Source organism: Dromaius novaehollandiae, unplaced genomic scaffold (genome assembly GCF_036370855.1).
Source record: "Dromaius novaehollandiae isolate bDroNov1 unplaced genomic scaffold, bDroNov1.hap1 HAP1_SCAFFOLD_42, whole genome shotgun sequence".
Taxonomy (NCBI): Eukaryota; Metazoa; Chordata; class Aves; order Casuariiformes; family Dromaiidae; genus Dromaius; species Dromaius novaehollandiae.
The window spans coordinates 1,579,914-1,586,189 of NW_026991361.1; the positions used below are offsets into that span (position 1 = coordinate 1,579,914).

The 6,276-nt window shown below is 49.9% G+C and overlaps 1 long non-coding RNA gene across 1 annotated transcript; it reads left to right on the top strand.

Moving 5' to 3' along the window:
- Positions 1-1,462: 1,462 nt before the first annotated feature.
- Positions 1,463-5,708, top strand: LOC135326023 (uncharacterized). Its single transcript, XR_010386705.1, has 2 exons — positions 1,463-1,690; positions 4,798-5,708. It is a non-coding gene; the product is annotated as an uncharacterized LOC135326023 (long non-coding RNA).
- The last annotated feature ends 568 nt before the right edge of the window (positions 5,709-6,276 follow it).

A 6,276-nucleotide genomic window follows, 5' to 3' on the forward strand; every position in this document is an offset into this window, starting at 1 on the left:
GTTTTATAGAAGTTGTGCTAAGCAGCTATTTCTAGACAGTTTCAAGTCACTCTTCTTTAACAACATCCTCCCTTTCGGAGGGTGAGACCCAGCAATGCCGACTGCTTGTAGCTTCCTTATCTGCCCAGCTTGAACCAGCTCTGGGGCCCTTGCTTACTGACCTAGGTGAAAGTGCCTCATGTTCTCTGAGTGCAGCCTAAGGCTGCAGCAAATGTAGCTCCTCCTGCTAAGCAAGTTGGATAGAAGTTGTCCTAAGCAGCTCCCTCTGGACACTTTCAGTTCAATAATTTCCTGAAGACCCACCTCTGCCCTCCCCAGAGCTCTGCTCTCCATGGGCAAGCTTTTCTCAGCTGCTTCCTGAGCCCACCGTGCCTGCCTGCTGCCCAATCAGAGTGCTGCAAGAGAAGTGACCTCCCAAACAAGCTCCCAGCCATGCCAGCTTTCCCTGCCTCTGCCTCTGCCCTCTTCAGCAGCTCTCCTCTCGGCTGGGGGCTTTCTCCTGCCCTGCATGACCTCCCAGTGCTGCCCGCCTGCTGCTGGCCAAGCAGGCTGCAGTCACAGAGCTCATCTCACAAGCACTGTGCCAGTGCTGCCACAGTCACCTGCCTCTCTCTGCCTCCTTCCTCCCTCCAGGCTCTGCCCTCTACCTCCTGGGCTTTGTCAGGCCCTTGGCCACCTCCCATGCCTGCCCACCTGCTGCTGGCCAATCAGCTGCTCTGAAAGCAGAGACCTCACCATCCAAGCCACCAAGGTCACCTTCCCCTCTCCCTCCCTCTCACCTCCTCCCAAGCTCTCCTTGCTGCTGGGCAGCCTCTCCCATGCTGCTGATGACCTCCTAACACCTGCCTGCCCACCCACTGCTGGCCACTGGGCTAACTGGAATGCAAGTGAGCTCACAACCAACACAGCAGCCATTGTGCTTGCGCCTGCCCTTCCCGCTCCCGCTCCCGCTGCCACATGCCCAGCTGTTGAATCAGCTCCCAGCGCTCATGGTGACCCCAGTGGCTGCTCCCCTGCTGCTGGCCGGCGCTGCTGGCACAGGAGCCATTCCCCAGCGACGTGCCAGTGCTCCCCTCTGTGGAGGACTGGGTTGAGGGCAGAGGTCATGTGAAGATTGAACAAATAAAGGAAGAAGAACTAAGTGCATATCGCACACAGTTGATGTGAGCCGAGTCACGTATGAACATGAAAACAGCCAGTTAGAGCCAAGGGCACGCTGTCCTTGGCTGCAATGTGTTACAAGTGAACTTGTGGGTGATGGGATGGGGAAGTTGCTGGGTAAACAAAGTTGCTGTTACCAATAAGGAGCTCAGCTTTTGCAATATGTATGAGCCTGATTAGTCCTATACTATATAAAGAAAGACCACGCCTAATAAAGTTGAAGTACGCTGATCACTCATATTGAGCGTCTGGGTCTTCCCTCCGTCGGCTCCTCCCGTGCAAGTTTCCAACAAATGGCGCCCGAACAGGGACCCTGCTGGTCAGGGACTCGGTGATTATAAACTCAGGAGTCGACAGAGTACTAGAGACAGCTGGTCCTGCTGTGCTAAAGGCGACGAGACACAAAAGGGGGTCTACGTGCCAGAGTTACAGAGGAGGTGGAGAGGACACAAACAAAGGGGGTCCGTGCCCAGGACGAGACGGGGTCCTGCCAGAAAGTCTCGCCGCAGGTCTTGCAAAGGTTGCAACGGTAAGTGAGTAACCACGGAGCGACAAGCGGCTTATGATTTGTTAAGATGCTTTTTAGAAAAGCGGGGTACTCAAGGAATAGAATGTCATAAGGAACTCCCAGGGCTATTAGCTTACGGAGTGGCTAAGGGGTGTTTTGTTAACCCAGATACCATGTTCGAACAAACTGAATGGAAAAAATTTGGGGACAAGTTGTTTGATGAAGTAATAAGTGACAACAAGACAGCAAAAAAGCTGATGAAGCCGTGGAGGGCAGTTACTAATGCTCTCGCACCTCAAAAAAAAAAAAAAAAAAAAAAAAAGTAGCTGCCGCCACCGCGGAGCGTTTGGGAAGCCCCGATGGGTTCAAGGAGCCCCCGCATGCAGAGGTGTCCCCATACCCATCGCCCCCCTCGATCCGAACCTTTACTATTGCCCAGGGAGGGTCTGGGAACACAGGCCTGCCAAAAGGAGCAACATTGACCATGCGGCAGATCCCCCCTCCTCCCTCAGCACCTCCCCCCCCCTCCCCCCCCTCTCCCCCCCCTCCCCCCCCTCCTCCTCCCCCCCCTCCCCCCCCTCTCTCCACCCCCCTCTCTCCCCCCCTCTCTCTCCCCCCCCCTCTCTCTCCCCCCCCCCCAGGAGGAGCTAGAAAGAATGGCGCAGGTACCTGTAGGACCGCAAGCTATGCTAGTAGAGGCGGTGAAACAATTAGGAGAGAGCATGAGAGAGCAAGCACAGGCGTTGCGGGATAATATGCAACAGAATCAAAGACAGGTATTCGCTGCCCTTGCTCCTTTGCAAACTCTCGGCGGAAATACCCGCCCTGATCGACGATCGGCACGCTGCTACCGATGCGGCGTTGTTGGTCATCTTCGCAGAGAATGCCAAGCTAGTAGAGTATGGTGTCCCAACTGCAAAAGCAACAAACATGATGGAGCGGCTTGCTGGAAGGCTGGCTCGGGAAACGCCCGGAGAAGCGGGACGAGCCGCCCCGCGACGACACAAAAGGCGGCCTTCACCACAACAACTCAGCAACCCCCGCAGTTAACACAACCACCCCAGCCGGCGCCCAGCTCCACTCCGAACGGCATGAACCCCTTTGTCTTCGACCAGCCACCAGAGGGAGTCTCGGACTGGACTTGGCAACAGCAGTAGACGCCACCTTATTGGATACAAAGCCAACAAGAATCCGGACGAATGTCTACGGACCAGTAATTATTAATCATGAGCCAGTAGGTGCCTTACTGATTGGAAGATCGTCCGCTACAATGAAAGGATTACAAGTTTTGACAGGATTGATCGACAAGGACTATTTCGGGGAAATACAAATTGTGGTTTCAGCAATGTTTCCACCTATGCACATACCACAAGGATCGAGAATAGACCAGCTTATTCCGCTTCCCCACCTGACTGTAGGGGTGGCACCAGCGAAAGAGCAACCACGAGGCTATGGTGCTTTTGGTTCCACTGGAAGTGTAGTATTACTGACTGTCGGAATGCATCAAAGGCCCTGACAAACCGTGACTGTAAAGTATAAAGAAGAATCTATACGCACTAATGCCTTATTGGACACTGGAGCGGATGTATCAATAATTAGCACTAAGATTTGGCCCCAGCATTGGCCAACCCGAGAGACCAGCTCTACGGTAGCTGGAGTAGGCGGGGTCACCCTCGCCCGAAAATCATCGACGCTACAATGGACTATAGGGAACAAGGTGGTTAATTGCTCCGTTTCCATTTTACCCCTACCTGAAGGAGTGCAAGCATTAATAGGGCGCGATATCCTTGCCCAGATGGGTATGGTGCTTACCTCGGAACACCCTTTATAGCACCGGCCATTGCCTGGACTTTCCCAGTCCCACTCAGCTGGAGGACTGATCAGCCTGTGTGGGTAGAGCAATGGCCGCTTGAACGGGAAAGTCTCATTCAAGCACATGAACTAGTAAAGGAACAGTACAAACAAGGTCATCTAAGACTATCTACCAGCCCTTGGAATACCCCAATATTTGTGATCAAGAAAAAATCCGGCAAATACAGACTTTTACACGATCTACGTGCTGTAAACAGACAGATGCATGACATGGGCGCTTTACAACCGGGGTTACCCAACCCAGCAATGATCCCAGAAGGCTGGCACCTGCTAATCGTAGATTTAAAGGACTGTTTCTTTACTATAGCCCTCCATGAAGATGATAAACAGCGATTTGCATTTATACTCCCTGCTACCAATAGAGAGGGGCCAGACCAAAGATTTGAATGGACAGTACTACCGCAGGGTATGCGAAACTCACCAACCCTCTGTCAACTCTATGTCGATGCGGCACTTCAACCGTTACGTCAACAGTGGCCAGAGACCATGATATATCACTACATGGACGACATATTGTTGGCACAAAAAACCCCTTTTTCTCCCGAACAAAAATTTGATCTAATCACACAATTAAAGAAAAAGGAACTTGTGGTGGCCCCGGAAAAGGTACAGGAATCCAGCCCCTGGCAGTATCTAGGTTGGCATATTTCGAATGCCACCATCAGACCACAGAAATTGACAATCAGGACTGACATAAGAACACTCAATGATGCTCAAAAACTCTTAGGAGACCTCCAATGGATCCGTCCGGTTGTCGGCATTCTACGCCCCTTGCTGAAGGGAACAGACCCAGCGGCTGCCGTCACGCTCACAGAGGAACAGCAACGGGTACTCCAGGAAATTGCATCGCTAATTACTACGCGTGCTACGCACCGACGCCTGGAAAATCAGCCACTTGATCTTACTATTTTCTGTGGCCCACAATACCTAATGGGAGCCATTACACAACACAAAATAAAAACGGGGGAAAAAAGAGGGTTGGCGGAACCCATTGTACTAGAATGGATAGCACCACCGTTACAACCAAAACGAACTATTCCAGGAAAAAATTGATAAGACCCTATTTGTACTAAACTATTTGTGTGTATTCGGGGACGACAAAGAACCACCAGCAATCAAACATCATATAGAAGAAGAAAAGGCTGGTAGCCGGACCTTTAGAGTAAAATACCGGGACATGAAAACGGGAGTATGGATAGGTCCAGCAGAGGTAATATATGTAGGGCGCGGTTATGTGTGTATATCTTCTCCCACAGGACCGGTTTGGGTTCCCAGCAGATTTACGAAACCTGTGATAGACGAAGGAGCGACTGTGGACAAAGACCATGCTCGGAATCGGACAGACAACTCTGCGCAAAATTGTCCTATTGATTATGATAATTGCTGAAGGGTCTACGATGTTGTCTCAGATTGATACTCAGCAGAATATGTGGGTTACATGGGCTAACGAAACTAACCAGCGCACCTTTTGTTTGTCTCTAGCCTCAGGAAGCGATCCCTTCCGGACGTGTCTATTTGGGGTGCCTATAGGAGCTCCAAAGGAATTGGTCAAGCTGTTAGGCCCATACTCAACTTCACTCACTCTCTTAAATGGGTCCTTCTCGAGCAACCTCTCAGACGGAGTGGTTGCTGCACTGCAACATCTTAATATATCGTTGCCATGGGATCCACAAGAATTAGATTTGTTAGGGTCAGTAGCAGTAGGAAACACTAGTGATAATTGGACACAAACCTGTTTTATGCTAAATAAAGGTAAACAAAATAAGACTCATTGGACGAACATAACGTCTAGAACTTTAGGGTTTAACGCCAATGGTCCTATGAGTGCCCCTAAGGCACTGCCTGCTGGTATTTTTCTAATTTGTGGTGACAGAGCATGGCAAGGCGTGCCAGGAAACGCTTATGGGGGACCTTGTTATATAGGACGCCTGACACTCTTTGCCCCTGACTTACATGATCAGCGTTGGTCAAATCTGACTGCAGCAATCAAACATAGAAGAAGTGAGAATCGTCGAGGCAAACGTGAATTGAAAAAACTAGGTTCAGATTGTGCTGATGATGTAGCATTATGGGGACCTGCGGAAAGGTTTTTCGCCGCAGCTTTAGCTCCTAACGTTGCAGTTGCGCATGCCATGTCTAATCTAAATAAACTTGCTTGTTGGGCTGTTAGGCAATCAAATGTTACTACACAAATTCTCTCTGAAATGTCACAGGATATGGATAGCCTGAGACATGCAGTGTTGCAAAATAGAGCAGCTATAGACTTTCTGCTTTTGGCACAGGGACATGGGTGTGAAGATTTTGAAGGAATGTGTTGCTTTAATCTTTCTGATCATGGACAATCGATCCATGAGCAATTGAAATGGCTAAAGGACCACACCCAGAGAATCACCGTGCAGTATAATTGGTTTGATGATCTGTTTAGAAAAATGTTTGGTAATGTGAGTACCTGGGTTTTGAGCTTGATCAAAGAAGGGCTGCGTGTTATACTTATAATTATATTAATCCTTGTTGTTGCAAGAGTGATTTTTGGCTGCTTAACACAGAAGCTTGAACAATTAGCTAAAAAGGTCTTTCTCGCACAAAATAAAAACGGGGGAATTGTGGAGGACTGGGTTGAGGGCAGAGGTCATGTGAAGATTGAACAAATAAAGGAAGAAGAACTAAGTGCATATCGCACACAGTTGATGTGAGCCGAGTCACGTATGAACATGAAAACAGCCAGTTAGAGCCAA